The sequence below is a fragment of the Drosophila arizonae genome, chromosome 3, assembly GCF_054131065.1.
Source record: "Drosophila arizonae isolate 15081-1271.41 chromosome 3, UAZ_ARI_1.0, whole genome shotgun sequence".
In the NCBI taxonomy this organism is placed as follows: Eukaryota; Metazoa; Arthropoda; class Insecta; order Diptera; family Drosophilidae; genus Drosophila; species Drosophila arizonae.
In genome coordinates, this window is record NC_142923.1 from 31,678,850 (window position 1) to 31,702,695 (window position 23,846).

At 40.0% G+C, this 23,846-nt stretch overlaps 1 protein-coding gene across 4 annotated transcripts in view; it reads right to left on the reverse strand.

Annotated features, from left to right (window-relative positions):
* Positions 1-22,944, reverse strand: part of Npc1a (Niemann-Pick type C-1a) — a 70,893-nt gene extending 47,949 nt beyond the window's left edge. For all 4 annotated transcript variants that reach the window (XM_089464657.1, XM_089464659.1, XM_089464658.1 and 1 more), the window contains exon 1: positions 22,791-22,944. The gene's annotated coding sequence lies outside the window, so the exon portion shown is untranslated. The remainder of the gene's footprint in view (positions 1-22,790) is intronic.
* Positions 22,945-23,846: the final 902 nt, after the last annotated feature.

The following is a 23,846-nucleotide window of genomic DNA, read 5'->3' on the forward strand; positions in this document are numbered from 1 at the left end:
TGTGGAAGACGCCAACCACATCCTTTTCGTATATGGACGGTTCCTGGAGGAGAGGCGTCGTCTAGAAGTGGCACTGGGCCGCTCTATCAGAGCGGACAACATAGTCAACGCCATACTGGAATCGGAGGAAGCTTGAGAACTAACAAGCATCTTCGCGGTCACAGTGATGATGGAGCTGCGCAGAGTCGAGCGAATAAGAAGACGAGCTGTACCAGGCTAAGGTATAGTGCATAGTGCTTGTGAAGCAATGCTTTACGGCCGTCCCGCAAACATCGCGCGCTATCCGAGCCACCACCACCACCTTTTTGTGGTATAATGGGATTGTAAATAAACGAATGTGAAAACCACACACACTCACACACACACACAAGCACGCACGGACACTCAGTCATACATACACACACACACACAACAGTCGGTAAAGGACGCAAGCCCATGCAAAAACGACCAAGAAGTGGGTGGTTGCAGCTATGCGGACATGCTTCGTGTAGTCAAGACCGACCCACATTTAGCATCTGAGCGGCGACGTTCAAGGCATTAGGAAGACAGCTAACGGGGACCTTTTGTTGCATCTGAGCAGATAGCCGGAGCATAGCGCTGAGGCCCTTCACGAAGCTGTAGGCAAGGCCTTGGGTGACCGAGCGGCAGTTAAAACACTTACCGAATCGGCTTAAATTGAGATTCGTGACCTAGATGAGTTAGCGAGCAAAGAGGAGATCTTGGAGTCAATTAGGGCGGAGTTGAAGGATAGCTCACTCCCCATTGAGGCTATCAAGTCGCTTCGACCGGCTTTTGGTGGACAGCAAATCTGTTCCAATTGGAAAAGCCAAAACTCTGTTCGAGCTGTCCAAAATCAGAATTGGATGGGTTGTATGCCGTATCCGCGCCGTGGATCAGCCTAAACGCTTTTTCAAGTGCCTTGATTACGGTCATATGGCAGCAAACTGCGGCAGCGACTGTGACCTAAAGGGCGCCTGTTTCAGGTGTGGAGAGATGGGTCACAGTGCAAAAGCATGCACTAAGCCACCAAAATGTAGCCTCTGCATCGGGAAAGGTGAAAAGCAGACGGACCACTCAGCAGGCAGCTTCAAGTGGCTATCCTACCGCGAAGCTGCTCGTAAAATGAAATATTAAGGTTCCTTCAGCTTAACTTAAATCATTGTGTTGCTGCCCAAGATCTTCTAGAGCAGACCATAAGGGAAAAACGTATAGACGTAGCATTTCTCAGTGAGCCTCTCCACTGTAGAACTAGCTGCCCTAGGACATGGGCAACAGATGCTAATGGCAAAGCGGTGTTGTGGGTATGTGGCAACACAACGAATGTTCTTTCGAATGTTAAGTCATTTAATGGGTTCGTACGTGGCCAATACGGTAGCCTATGGCTCTACAACTGCTACCTGGCCCCAGCATGCAGCTCAGTGATCTCACAACTGCGCTTGACGAGCTTGCTGAGGATGCTAGGGGTCGGAAGGCCATTATAGCTGGAGATTTTAACTCCTGGGCGCTAGAATGGGGTAGCCCAACAACAAATGCCAGATGCCGTATCTTACTGGAGATTTTCGCGACACTAGATGTTACTGCTCAACACTGGCCATGAGTACACCTTCAGTCGGGCGGGATACGGATCTGTTATCGACATTACTTTTGTCACTTCATCCCTCGTTCGGGAAGCAACATGGAGCCACTGCGATAGCTATACGGGCAGCGACCATACGGCACTTCTGTTCACAATAGGTGAGCCATCCGCCAGGGCGTCAACCTTGTGGAGGGAATCATATTGGCTGGATTTTCAGAGGTCATTTAGTCTCGGTGCCCAATTGGTAATGCTGAGGCCACAGCATGCCAAATGATGGCCTAAATACAGAGTGCCTACAATAGCAACATGTTACGCCGCAAGCAGTTCACGCGACAACAAGAGCCTACGTATTGGTGGAATGCAGAAATAGGTGACATTCGGCGCAAATGCATCCAGGCGAGAAGAAGCTATCAGCGGGATCGGGGTAGGTTTACGTTTTTCGAAAAACAATTAGCTTACCAGGCAGCCTGACACAGTTGAAGAAGGCCATTCGGCAAGCAAAAGATAATGCTTTTTACAGTTGTACGACTCAGCCGAATATGACCCTTGGGGCAGACTATACGCAGGTAGACAGGTGCAGCCTACGGATCGTCTGGAGCTTAAATCGATTGTGGAAACACTCTTTCCAGAAACTTTAAGCTCCATTCACGCCCCTGAGTCCGAGTCTGCTGATCAGGGCTCAACGAGCACTGAAATTGTTTTAGTTACAGAGGAGGAAATATCAGTAGTTCTCCGAGGTCTTAGAACCAACACAACTCCAAAGCCGGACGGGATCCCAAATCGTGCGCTAAAGCTAGCCCTCGCCTTGCACCCAAGTACGTTCGCCGAATTATTTAACGAATGCCTGATCCAAGAGACGTTCCCGGCAAAATGGAAAGCCCAGAATCTGGTATTGCTACCCAAGGCTGGCAAACCACTAGATGAGCCATCTTCGTACAGACCGATCTGTCTCTTAGACACCATGGGAAAGGTGTTTGAGAAACTGATCTGCTCTAGGCTGGAGACTGCGATTGCAAGCGCCGGAGGCCTGTCACCAAACCAATTTGGATTCCGGAAGGCCCGGTCAACAACGGACGCTCTTAACAAAGTTGTCGGTCTGGCCACTTCCGCTAAAGCTAGCCCTCGCCTTGCACCCTAGTACGTTCGCCGAATTATTCAACGAATGCTTAATACAAGAGACGTTCCCTGCAAAACGGAAGACCCACAACCTGGCTGGCAAACCACCAGACGAGTCATCTTTATACAGACCGATCTGCCTCTTAGACACCATGGGAAAGGTGTTAGAGAAATTGATCCGCTCTAGACTGGAGACTGCTATTGCTAGCGCCGGAGGTCTATCACCAAATCAATTTGGATTCCGGAAGGCCCGGTCCAGGCCACCATCCAAGGCCCCAGATGGAGGCAAGGGACGAAGCAATACTGCATCATCGCGACCCTGGACGTTAAAAACGCCTTCAACACAGCTAGTTGGGATATGATACTGAATGCGCTGTCACAATATAATATCCCTAAATATCTAAAAGAAATAATAAAGAGCTACTCAGAGGAAGAACACTGGTATACAGCACGAGTGAGGGTCCCTAAACTCATACAGTGTCAGCTGGAGTACCCCAAGGATCAGTGCTGGGGCCTCTTCTATGGAATATCATGTACGACGGCGTACTGCGCTTGGAAGTATCAGCAGGTGCGCACACCATTGGCTTTGCTGATGATGTGGCTGTCGTCGCCATAGGATATGTGTAGCGAAATTATCAATCGCATACGAAGCTGGTTGACAGGAGCTGGGCTCGAGCTTGCGGCGCACAAGTCGGAAGTCGTCCTAGTAAGCAGTCGCAAAAAAGTGGAGACTGCCAATATAAAGATAGGCAGCGTCACCACCGCGTTAAAGAGGGCGATTAAGTATTTTGGCGTCGGCATAGCCGGCATGCTGCCACAGGAGTACCTGGTCGCCGAAGCCGTTGAGCGGAATTCGCACGCGCCTGTGCGACACAACCCTATCAGGGCGAACAGCATTGCACGATGGCAAAGGAAGAGGAATAGCTCAGCTAAAGGGCGGTGGACGCACAAGCTCATTCCGGAGCTCGAACCATGGGTTAACCGCAAACACGGCGAGGTTAATTTCTATCTTTCGCAGATCCACTCGGGCCATGGATGCTTTCGGAGCTATTTGAAGCGCTTCACGAGGAAACTGACGAGTGCCCCTGGTGGCGGACGAGGGCATGTTGAAGACATTCCTGGAGGAGAGGCGTCGTCTAAAAGTGGCACTGGGCCGCTCTATCAGAGCGGACAACATAGTCAACGCCATGCTGGAATCTGAGGAAGCTTGGGAACTAACAAGCACCTTCGCGGCCACAGTGATAATGGAGCTGCGCAGAGTCGAGCGAATAAGAAGACGAGCCTTACCAGGCTAAGGTAGCGCATAGTGCTTGCGAAGAGATGCTTTACGGCCGTTCCGCAAGCACCGCGCGCTATCCGAGCCACCACTCAACTTGCAACTTGTAAAAAAAAAAAAAAAAAAAAAAAAAAACACACACACACACACACATACACAAACATTTACACACACACGTACACAAACACATACACACACAAGCACCCACGCATGGGTTGTAGTGTCGCTTACTATTAGAACTTAATTGTTTAATAACAAAAACCTAAATTGCATAAATTGCATACAAGCAAACTTTAAAAATGTTGAGACTCTAGGAATAAAGGTGTAATAGATATAATTTTATAACTGGTTTTCGATAAGGTTTTTATCGATAAAAAGATTGGAATGAGTTATCGATATTTAATGATAAACTCTATATCCGCGTTGTAATTAAGGACATTTTAACTTCTGAAATCGAAGCGTTCATATATACGGACAGACGGACGGACAAACAGACAGACGGACAAGGGCCAAACCGACTCAGCTCGTCACCCTGATCAAGAATTTATATACTTTGTGGGATCTGCCACGCCTGCTTCTGCCTGTTACATACATTTCCACAAAACCATTATACCCTGATTTCTCATTGAAAATGGGTTCAGGATATAAAAATATATTTTCCGGTATACCAGAAATAATATTAGTTCAAAAGCTAGAACGCTAAAATTTGGAATGTAGATTTACGTCGACCACCCAAGATCACGGGCTATGGCGGATATATCTCCGCCCAAAGGGAGCGTGGCAAACCGTAAAAGTTTATATCTCCTTCAGTTTAAGAGCTCGAAGCTTCAAAGCTTACCTCCTAACCTCCTTTATCGATGTCTCAAAAATAATGGTAATGCCTTTTTAGGGATGTGGCATTTAGAAAAACACCCTGTAATTTTCACATTTTTTGAGCGTTAGCCTGATGTCAGAGTGGCCGCGATAAACGATGCCATGCTATAAGCGATAATTATCGTTGCGCTCTGCAAAGCGATGGCATGTCAGAGTGAAAGAGAGAAATATTGCTTAAATTTCCAAAAAGAATATATTTCACCTACTAACCAACGGTTACTTAAGCTCAGCACGCAACGAAAACATATGTATCAGCAAAGCTTTATCATGCGAGAAAACGATTCGGGAATACTTTCTTGCAACTCGCTTTACTTTTCGCTTTGGTTCTCTTCTTGCTTCGCTTGCACACTGACATGTTTCAAAGAGATTACATGTAAATCTGCATGTCGATCTTTCTCGCTTATTGTCGCTCCATATTATCGTATCGCTTATCGCGGCCACTCTGACATCAGACATTTATAGTGTTCAAGTTGCGACATTTATATGCGTGAGACATATATGTATGTATTTGTATATATGAATAGGCTTAATAGGCATTGATAACACATTTACATTGATTGATAACACTTAAACACTTTTATAAAATTTAAAAAATAAGAAATAATAAATATTAATAAAAACAAGTAAGAAAGCTCTAGTCGAGACTGCTCGACTACGAGATCCCCTGAACCCTTGGAGCAATAGATATTTCAATAATTTTTCGCGTCTTTCAGCTTACACAAGAAACACGCACACACACACACACAGGCACATACGCACACACAGGCACACATACACACACACGCATACAGACACACATACACACACGCATACACACATAAACGCATACACACACACACACGCACGCACGCACGCACGCACACACACACACACATACACAAACACATACACACACAAGCACCCACGCATAAACACGCATGGGCTGCAGCGTGCGCTTACTATGAGAACTTAATTGTTTAATAACTTTTTTTATGGACGTACGATCTTCATGAAACTTTCAGATTATGATTATAACATGAATATACATGTAATTGATAAAGCACAAGTCTCTAGTATTTGAAATACGGTTTTTACAAAAGTGAGGGTGAGGGGGTGAATTTAGAGGTGGGGGATAAATTTTAACAAAAACCGAAATTGTATAAATTGCATGTAAGCATACATTAAAAATTTGGAGACTCTAGCAATAAAGGTGTAGAAGATATAATTTTATAACTGGTTTTCGATAAGGTTTTTTATCGACAAAAAAAGATCGGGATGAGTTATCGATTTTTAATGATAAACTTGATATGCGCGCTGTAATTACGGACATTTTAAAAATCCACGTAAACGAATAAGCTGACAATTTTTCCCAAACGACATATTTGTTTTAAATCTTAAAAAAAAATAAGTAGTTCAATATTTCAGTTATGAATGGCAAAAAATTAACGATTTCTTAAACAGAAGTAAAAAACAAGTAAGAAAGCTCTAGTCGAGACTACTGGACTACGAGATCCCCTGAACCCTTGGAGTAATAGCTATTTCAATAATTTTTCGCGTCTTTCAGCTTACACAAGAAACACGCACACACACACACACGCACGCGCACGCACGCACACACAGGCATACATACACACACATACATACACACACACACATACACACACACACACATACACATACACAAACAATTACATACATATACACACACAAGCATAAACACGCATGGGCGGCAGTGAGCGCTTACTATGAGAACTTAATTGCTTAATAACTTTTTTGTGGACATACGATCTTCATGAAACTTTCAGATTATGATTATAACATGGATATGCATGTAATTGCCAAAGCACAAGTCTCTAGTATTTGAAATACGCTTTTTACAAAAGTGATGGTGAGGGGGTGAATTTAAGGGTGGGGGGTAAATTTTAACAAAAACCGAAATTGTATAAATTGCATGTAAGCATACATTAAAAATTTGGAGACTCTAGCAATAAAGGTGTAGAAGATATAATTTTATAACTGGTTTTCGGTAAGGTTTTTTATCGATAAAAAAAAGATCGGGATGAGTTATCGAATTTTAATGATAAACTTGATATGCGCGCTGTAATTACGGACATTTAAAAAAAAAATTTGAAGTCTCTAGCTCTTATATCTTCTGAAATCGACGCGTTCATACATACGGACAGACAGACGGACAGGGCCAAATCAACTCAGCTCGTCGCCCTGATCAAGAATATATATACTTTGTGGGGTCTGCCACGCCTCCTTCTCCCTGTTACATACATTTCAACAAAACCATTATACCCTGATTTCTCATTGAAAATGGGTTCAGGGTATAAAAAAAATCCGAATTCGTTGCGGATTGATGGAAAAACTAATGTTAATATTTAGTCCGGCCTCCATTTGCCTCACCTAACTTTAAAATTCTCATTCTCATTGAAACCTCTAAATTTAATAAAGGGTCCTTTTCGAAACTTTGCCATTCATTTAGAATTTGCGTTTCAAGATCTCCAAGAGTCTGAAATTGGCGATTTTCGGCATACGCCCGTCTTTCAAGATTACCCTAGACATTAGAGATCTGAAGAACATGCTGGCCAGTCAAGGACATCAACATGACAATTCTTCAATTACTCCTTTGTACGTCTGCTCGCATGGATTCTGGCATTACCCTGTTGTAAAACCATTGGTTTCGCACGTAATTCCCTAAAATATGGAATGAGATTACTATTCAGACTCTGAATACACTCTTCACTGTTCATTGGGCTCGTTACAAACTTCAATTCCAAGGTACAAAATGAACAAAATGTACTCCACATCGTGACGGAGCCGACTCCAAAGTCTGTCCTTGAAAAAAACATAGGATCCTTTCTTTAATCATGCTAATAAGAATCAAACCCAAGTCGAGCAACCCTGTGGCGATTTAGCAGCCTGGGTGCTTGAGTCAGTTTATACCTCTTTATGATTCCTGAGATCTTAAGTACTCGCCAAACAGTCATCGCTGACATAGATTCGCCCACATGTGAGGCCAAAGCTGTACAAGCGGTTGAGCTGTTGCTAGCTTTCATAATAATTTTGCGTTTATCGCGCGCAATTAGTAACGGGTTTCGCCCAGTACGTTTTCTTGAGCCCTATTCTTCGAGATTATCCAAAAAAAAATGTTAATTACACGTCGACTTCCTTTCAAAATTCGTGAAATACTCGAAATAGAGTCTCCTGACTCGAAAAGTGAGAAAATACGGCCCTTTTCATAATCCAATAATTGTTTTCCAAGCGGCATCTCTTAAAAACTATCTAAATTTACTTAATTACAATGTCTGTATAGCTAAAAGTCTGTTCCGTACTTAATAAACTCACATTTTTTTCACAGCAAAAGTTAACGGCTCTTTCTTAGTTTTTTATAAATTGAGCACAAATTTCGGTAAATTCTACTGAACGTACTACTATACTATAAAACAATTTAAATTTTTAATCAAATTAACCATTTTTTATAAACTTCATTCAATAACATGGTTTAGAAACATTTTTGTGACGTCGGCATTGTACTTTGTGTCTCTCCCTCTCTCTGTCTTAGCAGCATTTGTGGCATTGCTACGCACACAAGCAAGGGTACTGATCACTGATCAATACATACATGTTACATTTCTAACAGAGTCTTTTTATGCTGAAATTTTTTTTCATTATTTCGGGATTTTTTGTTATCACGTCGTAATAACCGGTGATTGACTCAAAAACATGAAAAAAATCGTCGGCATAAACGGATTGTCGTTAAAAGCGGAGACGTACTAAGCGGAGACGTACTAAGCGGAGGCTCTTTCATATAAGTTTGTATGGGGACCAACCAGGACATCTAATTTTCGTCGACATAGCCGGTTGGACGCTTTAAGCGGAGTCGTTATAACCGGATTCTACTGTAATTAAAACGAAATCACATTATTGTTATGACTATATGGCGTCAAGGAAAAGCCAGTGTAGGGCCTGGAAATTCAAACACAATGCAAAGACAAATCAATCGCAACTGAGATCTATAGAATATCGCCATTTATGTGTGCATACATACATATACACATACGTGTATAAGGCTGGAATGATTGATGCTATGCGTGCAGACGTGTATGTATAAGCTTATATTTATTTGAGAGCTATTTAAGAAGAATTAAATTTAAACTTATAAAGAATATGCTAAAAGGGGCCCTTTTGTCTGTACGGATGGAATGCACGATGAGTGTGTGCATATGTATACGAAAATCGCGCTGATCTGCTGCTAACTTGAAGGTGGTATCCAAAATATAACAAAAATCAAAATTGTATAAATTATACATGTAATTTGAAGACGCTACCTCCAAAGAAGTACTAGATATAAAGGACAATAGCTATCGATGATTTTCCAATTTTAATGGGATCAGGCCCTGTTTTTTGTTGCGCACTAGACTTAAGCATTGCACTTTATACTCTGGTTGAAAGTGTTTGGGCTGTGAATGAGTATTTAGAGATTTAGAATGAGTATTGGTATCGCCTGCTCGACTCTTGCCGCCTGTGCAAATTTTATAATTATAAGAGCTAGAGACTTCAAATATTTTCTTAAATGTCCTTATAAATAGCACGGATATCGGGTTTACCTCCAAGAATCGATAACTTTTCGCGTAATTGTTTTATTGGATTAAAAACACTTTCGAAAATAAGCTATTTAACTATATCTCCAATATCTTTAGAGCTAGATTCTCCAATTTTTTTTAATGTAAAATCATACATATGTACTTCATATATTTTTGCTATTATTCACCCCGCACTCCTTGCCACTAAATTTGTAAAAAGCGAATTTCAAATACTAGAGACTTGAGCTTTGGTATATGCACGCATTTTAATGACATAGATACAATGACGAACTAAATTATTGGCACAGCAAGGTTTTTAAACTTTAAAGCAATTTTTCAAATATTTTAAACGTTTTTTAATGAAACAAAAAGTGAACCAAATAGAATAAGGAATTTTTTAAATGATACAAAACAAATATTCCGAAAAGCTTCATCGTAAATTTTTAAAAAATTAAATAACCAAAAAAAGACCTAAATTTTGCTGAACAAAATTATTGTTTTTTTTTTAACAATTTGACCGATTGCAATCGATTGGGCAAAACCATTTTGACAATTTTACTATATGTTATGGTTCTTTAAAACTTCGAAAATTTCAATTAAAATATAGAAAGTTTTGTAAGGATTCAGCATATTTTTGTACTTTTCTTAATCTAAGCTAAAAGAGACATCGATAGCTCAGAGGAAAATTATCCTGCATTTGCACAATCAAGGCAAATTTTATGCATAAACTGGAGAGATAATGGAAAGAACCCGATTTTCTATTCGAAGCTACGTGCAGCGCTCCAAGGAAGCCCGCAATATGCTAAGATCATAAACATACAGGTCGCCTTAAGTTGTTGAACAGCCATGAATGCAGGAAAATCGTTCGAAAGGTGTAAGTGAATCCCAAAATAACATCTATACAGATTGATGCTGAAGTAACAAAAGAAATGGGGAATGTTATGCACCCAATAACGATACGAAAAGTACTGCACAGACCAAATAGTCAAAACTGCTCGACGACGAGATCCCCAACCCCTGGAGCAATAGATATTTCAATAATTTTTCGCGTCTTTCAGCTTACACAAGAAACACGCACACACACACACAGGCACGTACGCACACACAGGCATAAATACACACACACGCATACAGACACAAACGAATACACACACTCACATACACACACATACACAACCACATACATACGCATACACAAACACACACACACATATACACAAACACATACACACACAAGCACCCACGCATAAACACGCATGGGCTGCAGTGTGCGCTTACTATGAGAACTTAATTGTTTAATAACTTTTTATGGACGTACGATCTTCATGAAACTTTTAGACTATGATTATAACATGAATATGCATGTAATTGCCAAAGCACAAGTCTCTAGTATTTGAAATACGCTTTTTACAAAAGTGAGGGTGAGGGGGTGAATTTAGAGAAGGGGGGGTAAATTTTAACAAAAACCGAAATTGTATAAATTGCATATAAGCATACATTAAAAATTTGGAGACTCTAGCAATAAAGGTGTAGAAGATATAATTTTATAACTGGTTTTCGATAAGGTTTTTTATTGATAAAACAAGTAAGAAAATTCTAGTCGAGAGTGCTCGACTAGATACTACCCTGAACCCAACAAATAAAAATGCTCATTTAGTATGGCTGAAATTTCAATTTCGATGTATTTAAAAATATAAATCAAATACCAAACTCATTTAATAAAATATAAAAATATTTTGAAACAATTAAAAAAAATTAACATCAGTTGCATCGATCGGGATTCGAACCGCGACTTCTCGATCGAGCGTCATGCAGCTAACACACTAGGCCACCTCACTCCTGCTAGTGGCGCTGGCAAAACTCAAATAGATTCACTGCTGCAGCGCCATCTACCAAAACTAAACGAAACTAGCTGCTGATGTGGTTCTAAGAATCTGCTGGAATAACCAAACTATTAAAAACGCACATAAAGTATAGTTAAAATTTCAATTTCGGTGTATTTAAAAATATAAATTAAATAGAAAACTCATTTATGAAAATATAAAAATATTTTGAAACAATTAAAAACAAGTAAGAAAGCTCCAGTCGAGACTGCTCGACTAGGAGATACCCTGAACCCTCCAAACTGATATTCTAATCATTCTGCACTTCTTTTATGCACACGTACATACACATGCATCCACACGCACGCATAAGCCTGCGCTCTGCTAACTGCGCAGTAAGCAGCGACTGCGCTTGGGCTGCGCTGCAGTGTGGGCAATATTATGAGAATTTATTTGTTAAATAATTTCTTTTGTAGACATACGATCTTAATGAAACTTTTAGAGCATAATCATATGGTGAATATGTGTGTATATTCCAAAGCCCAAGTCTCTAGTATTTGAAATACGCTTTTTACAAAAGTGAGGGTGAGGGGGTGAATTTAAGGGTGGGGGGTAAATTTTAACAAAAACCGAAATTGTATAAATTGCATATAAGCATACATTAAAAATTTGGAGACTCTAGCAATAAGGGTGTAGAAGATATAATTTTATAACTGGCTTTCGATAAGGTTTTTTATCGATAAAAAATATCGGGATGAGTTATCGATTTTTAATGATAAACTTGATATGCGCGCTGTAATTACGGACATTTTAAAAAAAATTTGAAGTCTCTAGCTCTTATATCTTCTGAAATCGACGCGTTCATACATACGGACAGACGGACAGACAGACGGATAGGGCCAAATCAACTCAGCTCGTCGCCCTGATCAAGAATATATATACTTTGTGGGGTCTGCCACGCCTCCTTCTGCCTGTTACATACTTTTAACAAAACCATTATACCCTGATTTCCCATTTTCAATGGGTTCAGGGTATAAAAATTAACATCAGTTGCATCGATCGGGATTCGAACCGCGACTTCTCGATCGAGCGTCATGCAGCTAACACTCTAGGCCACCCTACTCCTGCTAGTGGCGCTGGCAAAACTCAAATAGATTCACTGCTGCTGCGCCATCTACCAAAACTAAATGAAACTAACAGCTGATGTGGTTCTAAGAATCTGCTGGAATAACCAAACTATTAAAAACGCACATAAAGTATAGTTAAAATTTCAATTTCGGTGTATTTAAAAATATAAATTAAATAGAAAACTCATTTATGAAAATATAAAAATATTTTGAAACAATTAAAAAACATTAACATCAGTTGCATCGATCGGGATTCGAACCGCGACTTCTCGATCGAGCGTCATGCAGCTAACACTCTAGGCCACCCTACTCCTGCTAGTGGCGCTGGCAAAACTCAAATAGATTCACTGCTGCTGCGCCATCTACCAAAACTAAATGAAACTAACAGCTGATGTTATTCAACGAATGTTTTTGTTGTAGCTGCTGCACGTGCGTTTGTTAATTGGCCAAATATTTGATTATTTTTTATTAATATTTGATTGAACGGAATTTAATGAAACTTTCAGCATATGATCTACATATTATATTGAATATTTGAGAAATTAAAAAAAAAGAAAAATCATTCACAATTAGCTATGGTGGCATCTGATTTGAACTTGAATGTTTTTACTCGATAAAAACATAACGGGATGATTTATCGAATAAGGGTAGAAAGGCTCAGCACCAGCCACTACTCTCTTATCCAAGGATCGGCATAGCGATGTTGTGCTCCTGGCTACCGCAGTGGTTCTGACAAGGAATCGGTTTGGCGAGCTTGTTCCTTGTCGTGTACTTTTAGATTCAGGCTCTGAACTACATCTCATTACAGCCAGATTTGCGAATCTCCTGCAACTTAAGCGAACAAAATCGGTTGCATCTGTATGCGGCGTAGGCGACTCCAATGTTGCCATGGATGGCAGCAGCATTTGCCTCACTCTTCAAGCTCATGCATCTGATTATACAACTAGCATAACGGCTATAGTAGCTACAAATATAACTGGCAGGCAGCCCAGTTCTAATGTGAATACGAGCAATTGGAGCATACCGCAAAATATAGTGCTGGCAGATCCAGCTTTCCATAGGCCGCAACGAGTAGATCTGCTTATCGGAGTTAGCCTGTTTTATGATTTGCTCTGTGTGGGACAAATCAAGTTGATGCCTGGACTTCCATTGTTACAGAAGACTCGTCTTGGTTGGGTTGTATCAGATGGCGAGGCTCGCAACCACAACTCCGTGCTAATAGCTTCAAAGGCGCCTTCGGATCCGATTACAGACTCCTGTGCTTATATCAAGTTGGACAGTCTGGTTCGTCGCTTTTGGGAAGTTGAGCGCTGCAGCGATTCCATTGTAAAGTTCAGCAAGGAAGACTCAGACTGCGAAGCGCATTTTGCGAGGCATTACAATCGATTGGCTTGTGGCCAATATACAGTACGCCTGCCTATTAAGCTTAGTTGCGAGCTTCTTGGAGATTCTTATGAGCAAGCGCGACATCGGTTTCTCAATTTGGAGAAGAAATTGAGTCGTTTGCCGCATATAAAGTCTCAATACTCAGCATTTCTGAAAGAGTATCTTGAACTTGGTCACATGTCACGCGTTCCTCTAAATTCATTCCATCTATGCAGTTGCACTCACCGGCGATATTTGCAAAATGTATCGTTGCGTGAAAGTACCTGAGCCGGACAGCTATCTACAATGCATTTTATGGAGGAATTCGCCAGATGATGAGTTGGAAGTTTTCAGGCTTGATACGGTAACATATGGAACAAAACCAGCGTCATTTTTGTCTGTGCGCGCCATGCATTTGCTTGCCGTAGATGACAGGAACGCATTCCCAGACGGGTCCGACGTACTGCTTCGCAATTTCTATGTTGATGATTTGATTAGTGGAGGAAATTCAGTCGAAGAAGCAAGACTTGTTATGCAAGAGACAGCTGGAATCTTGGCATGTGGGAAGCTTAAATTGAGGAAGTGGTGTTCAAGCCATCCCATGGTACTGGACGGCGTAACAGACTGCGACAAGGAATCGCTCATTAGGTTCAATGATGGCAGCGACATTACAAAGACACTTGGCCTTGCATGGGATCCGGCATCTGATCAATTTCTCTTCTCATATCTAGCCCTGAATTCAGCCTCTAAGCTCTCAAGGCGCTCTGTTCTCTCGTCTATTGCTCGGTTTTATAATCCCCTCGGCCTGGTCGGCCCAGTAATAACGAAGGCTAAAATTTTCTTGCAACAACTCTGGAGGCATAAACTTGATTGGGACAAGAGTCTCCCGTCTGCATGTCACACTGCATGGCTAGACATTTGCAGCAACTTTGGCAATGGTCTTAGTAGTGCATTTCCCAGGCTATCATTAATACCAGGATCGAAGGTTGAGGTCCATGGATTCTGCGATGCCAGCATCGAGGCATACGGAGCTTGCATTTATATTGTATCCAGAGGTCAGCATACCATCAGCAGGCTACTTTGCTCTAAGTCTCGAGTTGCGCCTCTAAAAACGCTCACGGTTACCAAGCTGGAACTATGCGGGGCAGAGTTGCTTGCGCGGCTAATGGATGAAGTGGCTCGCTTACGCATTTTCGCAGGCGAGTTTCATTGTTGGTCTGACTCTACTGTTGCGCTTTCTTGGATCAATGACGGACCCGGACGATTTAACGTTTTTGTTTAAATCACATCGCCACGATATAAGATCTCACATCAGCAATGAAATGGCACTATATACCTACAACACTGAATCCCACGGATATATTATCTCGGGGTGCATTGCCCTCGGATTTAAATGCATCATTACATTGGTTCAACGGTCCAGGTTTCTTCTGTAAGCCCAGATCTCAGCACTTCCAGAAAGAACTTCAATTGAGCGTCGAAGAACTGTGTTTCTTGTAAAGGACGCAGTCCATGATGTCTCTATGGACTGCAAGTTTGTGAATTCTTTCGGCCGCTTGCAGCGTACGTTTGCATACGTATCAAAGTTTATTAAAAAAAAGTCATGGTCCAGGAGTAACCCTAGCAGACATCCGGAACGGCACGCATATGCTGTTAAGAATGATTCAACGAACACATCTCTCAGACGACATAAATGCTCTTCGAAATAAAGGAATGGTTCCGTCATCCAGCAGTCTAGCCTCGCTGTCACCGTTCCTTAATGAAATTGGGCTGCTACGTGTCGATGGTCGTCTCAAAAACTCAACTTTAAATTTCGATAGTCGCTATCCAATTATTTTTCCCAAAGTTCATCCAGTAACTAGAGCATTTCCGTCAGCGAAACTTGCACGCTAGTCCCCGAGCAGTGCTAGCGTTGGTTCGTTCCCAATATTGGCCAATTGGAGGTAGAACAAGTAAGAAAGCTCTAGTCGAGACTGCTCGACTACGAGATCCCCTGAACCCTTGGTACCAATAGATATTGCAATAATTTTTCGCGTCTTTCAGCTTACACAAGAAACACGCACACATACACACACAGGCATACATACACACACACGCATACAGACACAAACGCATACACACACTCACATGCACACACACATACACAAACACATACATACACATACACATGCACACACACATACACAAACACATACATACACATACACAAACACATACACTCACAAGCCCCCACGCATAAAAACGCATGGGCTGCAGTGAGCGCTTACTATGAGAACTTAATTGTTTAAGAACTTTTTTTATGGACGTACGATCTTCATGAAAGATTATAAGATTATGATTATAACATGGATATGCATGTAATTGCCAAAGCACAAGTCTCTAGTATTTGAAATACGCTTTTTACAAAAGTGATGGTGAGGGGGTGAATTTAGAGGTGGGGGGGTAAATTTTACCAAAAACCGAAATTGTATAAATTGCATATAAGCATACATTAAAAATTTGGAGACTCTAGCAATAAAGGTGTACGAGTAGAAGATATAATTTTATAACTGGTTTTCGATAAGGTTTTTTATCGATAAAAAAAGATCGGAATGAGTTATCGATTTTTAATGATAAACTTGATATGCGCGCTGTAATTACGGACATTTTAAAAAATTTGAAGTCTCTAGCTCTTATATCTTCTGAAATCGACGCGTTCATACATACGGACAGACGGACAGACGGACAGGGCCAAATCAACTCAGCTCGTCGCCCTGATCAAGAATATATATACTTTGTGGGGTCTGCCACGCCTCCTTCTCCCTGTTACATACATTTCAACAAAACCATTATACCCTGATTTCCCATTGAAAATGGGTTCAGGGTATAAAAACTGTAGCCAGTGTAATTCAGAGATGCGTAATTTGCTTTCGTGCAAGGCCTCGACTCGTTGAACACATAATGGCAGATCTACCCAAGGATCGAGTCGACGACTATCGGGTCTTTGGAGTGACTGGAGTCGACTTTTGCGGACCTTTCTTTTACAAGCCTGAGTCACGAAACAAGGCGCCTGTGAAATGCTACGTTTGTGTGTTTATTTGTTTTGCTACGAAGGCTATTTAGTTGGAGTTAGTCAAGGATTTAACTACCGCGGCATTTTTGCATGCACTTCAACGTTTCATATGCACCAGAGGAAAGCCAAGTCAAATCTGGTCGGATAACGCCACAAACTTTCTTGGTGCCCGCAACCAGCTTCAGGAGTTGAAGCGTCTATTTCTGTCAGACACCCACCAGAAGGCTGTGAAGGATTTCTGTTTGGCAGACTCAATCGAATGGCATTTCATCCCCCCACGATCGCCTCACTTTGGTGGCTTGTGGGAGGCTGCAGTGAAGACAGCGAAGCATCATTTTTACCGATGTGTTGGGTCCTCCGTCCTAACTTACGATGAGCTTCGCACACTGGTTTGCAGCATCGCTGCTGTCGGTAATTCACGCCCTTTAGTTTCGATTTCAGAGCACCCATCAGACATAGACGTATTGACCCCTGCGCATTTCCTCAACGGTGGCCCTCCTTCGTCCTTCAGTGAGCCAAACCTGACAGGGCTCAATTTTAATAGTTTGGATGCTTGGCAGCGCGTTAGCTATCTCCAGCAGGTGTTCTGGACTCGTTGGAGGGACGAATATCTCAACTTGTTACAACAGCGAGCGAAATGGAGAACCTCCAAACCTGGCTTGGCTGTTGGCTACATAGTTCTTGTGAAGCATGAGAATCTACCTTCACTTATGTGGCCACTAGCCAGAATAATCAAACTTATCCCTGGAAGTGATGGCGTTGCACGGGTAGCCCTACTAAAAACTGAAGCTGGCGAGATTAGAAGAGCTACAAATAAGCTGTGCTTGCTGCCCCTTAAGGATTCTGTTGAAGACTAAGTTTTCAACGGGGGGAGGATGTTGGGCTAAGAATCAGTTAAGAGAATTTGTAACGGAGATTACTCTCTCCCTTTTGCGTTGTCTCTTTCACCCACGCACCGGCTCAGCTTAATCCGCCGGCTCGCGTACATTGTAGTTAGTATGCAATTAACTCTTGTTTAGAGCAGATGCAGTGTTAGATTGACTATTACAAACATAGTAGCGGACAGCACGACAGCCTAGTCGCTTGCTCGCGTCTATCACATAAACTCTGTAAACTCTAATAATCGCTAATAAACTAATCATTAAGTAAATTCAATCGTTTAATAATTTAAAGCTATTCGAAAAATCTCGACAGCTCAACAATGTAGATCATATGCTGAAAGTTTCATTAAATTCCATTAAGTCAAAAACTAATTAAAAATCATCAAATATTTGGCCAACTAAGAAACGCACGTGCAGCAGCTACAACAGCATCGTATACGTGTGCACACATACATTCAAACTTCTTCTGGAACATTCTTTGAATCACATCAGCTGTTAGTTTGGTTTAGTTTTGGTAGATGGCGTTGCAGCAGTAAATCTATTTGAGTTTTGTCAAAACGGCTTCCGAAAGTGAGGTGGCGTAGTGAGTAGCTGCGTGACACTCGATCGAGAAATCACGGGTTCTAATCCCGAGCGGTGCAACAACTTATGTTAATTCTTTTTATACCCTGAACCCATTTTCAATGGAAAATCAGGGTATAATGATTTTGTTGAAATGTATGTAACAGGGAGAAGGAGGCGTGGCAGACCCCACAAAGTATATATATTCTTGATCAGGGTGACGAGCTGAGTTGACTTGGCCCTGTCCGTCTGTCCGTATGTATGAACGCGTCGATTTCAGAAGATATAAGAGCTAGAGACTTCAAATTTTTTTTTAAATATCCGTAATTACAGCGCGGATATCAAGTTTATCATTAAAAATCGATAACTCATCCCGATCTTTTTTATCGATAAAAACCCTTATCGAAAACCAGTTATAAAATTATATCTTCTACTCGTACACCTTTATTGCTAGAGTCTCCAAATTTTTAATGTATGCTTATATGCAATTTATACAATTTCGGTTTTTGTTAAAATTTACCTCCCACCTCTAAATTCACCCCCTCACCCTCACTTTTGTAAAAAGCGTATTTCAAATACTAGAGACTTGTGCTTTGGCAATTACATGCATATCCATGTTATAATCATAATCTGAAAGTTTCATGAAGATCGTACGTCCATAAAAAAAGTTAGTAAACAATTAAGTGTGTGTTTATGCGTGGGTGCTTGTGTGTGTATGTGTTTGTGTATGTGTGTGTATGTGTTTGTGTATGTGTGTGTGTGTGTATGTGTGTGTGTGTATGCGTTTGTGTGTGTATGTGTGTGTGTGTATGTGTGTTTGTATGCGTGTGTGTGTATGTGTGCCAGTGTGTGCGTACGTGCCTGTGTGTGTGTGTGTGCGTGTTTCTTGTGTAAGCTGAAAGACGCGAAAAATTATTGAAATATCTATTGCTCCAAGGGTTCAGGGGATCTCGTAGTCGAGCAGTCTCGACTAGAGCTTTCTTACTTGATAATGATAAACTTGATATGCGCGCTGTAATTACGGACATTTTAAAACAAGTAAGAAAGCTCTAGTCGAGACTGCTCGACTACGAGATCCCCTGAACCCTTGGAGCAATAGATATTTCAATAATTTTTCGCGTCTTTCAGCTTACACAAGAAACACGCACACTTACACACACACAGGCACGTACGCACACACAGGCATACATACACACACACGCATACAGACTCACATACACACACACACACACGCATACATACACATACACACACACACACATACACAAACACATATACACACATACACAAACACATACACACACAAGCACCCACGCATAAACACGCATGGGCTGCAGTGTGCGCTTACTATGAGAACTTAATTGTTTAAGAACTTTTTTTATGGACGTACGATCTTCATGAAACTTTCAGATTATGATTATAACATGGATATGCATGTAATTGCCAAAGCACAAGTCTCTAGTATTTGAAATACGCTTTTTACAAAAGTGAGGGTGAGGGGGTGAATTTAGAGGTGAGAGGTAAATTTTAACAAAAACCGAAATTGTATAAATTGCATATAAGCATACATTAAAAATTTGGAGACTCTAGCAATAAAGGTGTAGGAGATATAATTTTATAACTGGTTTTCGATAAGGTTTTTTATCGATAAAAAAAGATCGGGATGAGTTATCGAATTTTAATGATAAACTTGATATGCGCGCTGTAATTACGGACATTTTAAAAAAAATTTGAAGTCTCTAGCTCTTATATCTTCTGAAATCGACGCGTTCATACATACGGACAGACGGACAGACAGACGGACAGGGCCAAATCAACTCAGTTCGTCACCCTGATCAAGAATATATATACTTTGTGGGGTCTGCCACGCCTCCTTCTCCCTGTTACATACATTTCAACAAAACCATTATACCCTGATTTCCCATTGAAAATGGGTTCAGGGTATAAAAAAATTGAAGTCTCTAGCTCTTATATCTTCTGAAATCGACGCGTTCATACATACGGACAGACGGACGGACGGACAGACAGACGGACAGGGCCAAATCAACTCAGCTCGTCACCCTGATCAAGAATATATATACTTTGTGGGGTCTGCCACGCCTCCTTCTCCCTGTTACATACATTTCAACAAAACCATTATACCCTGATTTCCCATTGAAAATGGGTTCAGGGTATAAAAAGTACGTTGATGTTTTTCGCAATATTTTTACTGTATAATTTAATAAATACCTAATTCTATTTAATAAATTTTTTGTTTCACTAAAAAAACGTTGAAAACAATTACAAAACTGCTTTAAAGTTTAAAAAGCTTGCTGTGCCAATAATTTAGTTCGTCACTGTATGTACAAGTTATATGAAGAAAGTACATCCACAAAAAAAAAAAGAATTATTAAAATATCAGTATCAATTCTACTTCGTGAACAGGTGAAATACAGATTACACACAACATCATTTGACTAATCAAGAATAGCAATCCCAATATGACTCTTACTTGGGGTACAATTGAACCTAAAATTGTGTTTACTTATAGGGTAAAATTGTATTAGCTTGGGTACAATTGTACCCTAAGTATATACATATATATGTATATTTTGTGAGTACAATTGTACAATATAGATATACAGTGAACCAATAATGTCTTCGTACAGCAGCAACTTTTTTCTTTGGGAACGAAAAAAACATATAAATAGTAAAAAACTAATAAAAATTTTGATGCAGTCTTATTATCTTATATATTAATCTTAATTTACAAAATTATGTCAATATGTTGCCTAGTTTAGTAGTTATAACTAAAAGTACATAAAAATACACGATTTTGGCTCCAATAAAGTCTTCGTACAGTAAAACTTAATACTTAAAAAATAGTCTTAAAAACTAACAAAAATGTAATTTTTTGTATATTTAATATTTTGTTGGGTAACCTTTATTTTTTATAACATCTTTTAGTCGGTTTGGCATTGAAAGGACTAACTTCTCTGTATAATTTTTAACTATTTTTTCCCATTCCTCTTTTAAAACTATAAGCTTGGGTTTTGATGAAATATGATGCTTCCTGATATTTTCTTCCAACATATGCCAACAATTCTCTATTGGATTTAAATCAGGACTTTGGGGAGGTGTTTTTAATAGATGTGGCGTATTATAGGCTAAGTACATTTTGGTATTATGAGCCATGTGTTTAGGGTCATTGTCTTGTTGGAAAAAGTAAGACCTCGATAATCCAAGCTTAGCAACACTTGGCACCAAATTTTTTTTTTTTTAATTTCAATATATTTAAGGTCCATCACCCCATCAATTATTTCAAAATTTCCGACACCAGCCGCAGCCATACAGCCCCACACCATAACGCCACCACCGCCATGCTTCACTGTCTTCAGTGTGTGTTTTGGTTGGAGTGCCTCTCCGGTTCTTCTCCACACGCGATGTCGCCCATCCGATCCAAATATATTATATTTGGATTCGTCAGAAAAAAAGTACATTACGCCTAAACTCGACTGGCGCATTTTCGTACTGTTTTGCGAACTCTAAACGTTTTTTGCGATTAGCGCTGCTTATAAAAGGTTTTCGTCTAGGTGTGCGCGACTTATACCCATTAGCTTATAGTTTCTGGGTGGACGACTTTATTTTGAGATTGTAAAATATGTGTAGATATCGTATTTGCGCTAACAAATGGATCCGACGCCACTATTCTCTTAATATTAAGCTGATCTCCGTTTGTTAGCTTGCTCGGCCTTCCGGATTTTCGCTTGTTTTCTACTCGCCCTTCGTATTTAAATCGCCCAATTACGGATTGGATCGTTGACCGACTGCGAGACAATATATTCGCAATTTCCGAATATGATTTCTGCTGCTTAACGTGCATATTTAATATTAGTTGACGTTCTTCTATGGTTAAATATTTGCGCTGCATTTTAGCGATTCCGCTTAGCGATTCAAATTGAAGAAAATTTCTTGCAAAATGTGGCGACATTATGCCCGAGCATGCAAATACATACATTGGAAAACAACCGTTATTATTTTCGGTTTCTGTCCGCAGTTAAAGTTCTAGGAAAGTACGGTGTACGAAGACTTTATTGGAGCCAAAATCGTGTCTTTTTATGTACTTTTAGTTATAACTACTAAACTAAGCAACATATTGACATAATTCTTTTTGTAAATTAAGATTAATATATAAGATAATATATGTTTTTTTCGTTCCCAAAAAAAGTTGCTGCTGTACGAAGACATTATTGGTTCACTGTATGTATGTATATATATCACATACATACATATGTGTATATATGTATGAATATAACATTAATCGAGCTGCTTAGGATATATTACATATGTACATATGTACATATGTGTGTAACGCATATTAAACTACTAAGCTATCCCAATGTTATCCGTAAACAATATGAGTCATTCTTATGAACATTCATTTGTCAGACATGCCTATGTACAAAATATTTTGATCACGAACAATGGCAAGTGTCACTTTGCACTTTGCGTTTCACATATTATAGTGGATAAGGATCAATTTTATTAACAAATATCAAAGAACTTAGAACAATAGTAATATAAATTGCTTACACAACTGTAATATCAAACAATCATAGGCACTTAATTGTATTGAAGCAATCAACTTTTTAACATTCGACCTTTTTAATTTACTTAGTTCACTATACAAATACTTCATAAAAATTAATCGGTAACTGTTAAAAAAAAGGAGTACTTTTAAGTATCGAAAACTTTTGAGAATGAGATTATTATTCGATAACTAAACAGTTAAAGCATTAATGTCTTAACTTTAATAAGTTAAATTAATGCTTTAACTGCATAAATGGAAATAAACCGTATTTCAAGATTAAAAAATAAATTAATTTAATAAACATACGAGTCCAATTCAATAATAATTCATATTCATATTGTATACTGATTTTTGAAATGCTGCTGTATTTCCCATCCATGTGCACACATTCATCGTGTATATTCTATCCGCACAGAAAAAAGCAAGCCTTTAGCATATTCTAAGAATGTCGATTGATTTCAGGATTTTCTAGCCATTATTGTAGTTTTGTCTCATAACACTCTGTTATTAAGTTATTCTATTTTAGCTACTAGCTGATTAAGCAAAGCAGTGGCGCGGGTGCTAAAGGCATCGCAAGTTATGTTAGAGTAGGGAACGTTAATTTTTTTTTTTTCGTACATATTTCGTTATTTATAAAATGGATATTTTATTGGCACTGAATGACTGAATGGCTCTTAATACTTTTCTTTTCTTTCATATATACCACTAACCAGAGAACACATAGACTAGACATCTAGAACAAATTTTTTTAACGTGTCTATGTGTTGTTTGGTTAGTGTGTCCACTGACCAGAGAACACATAGACTAGACATGTAGAACAAATTTTTCTACAGCAGAAAATGTTAAGTTGGTCGACCACTTTACTTCGTATTTGCTCGGCTCGGTCGCTGGAGGTTCGAGCAGTGAAAATATTGGACGACAAAAACAGTGCGCTGTGAGCGCTCAGACGAAATGGTCGTGAATATGTATGAAGCACATCTATGTGCCATTTGTCCTACTCTCTCTCTCTCAGTCCCTCTCTCTCGCTCTCTATGGTCGCTGAAATCATCACTCTCAGC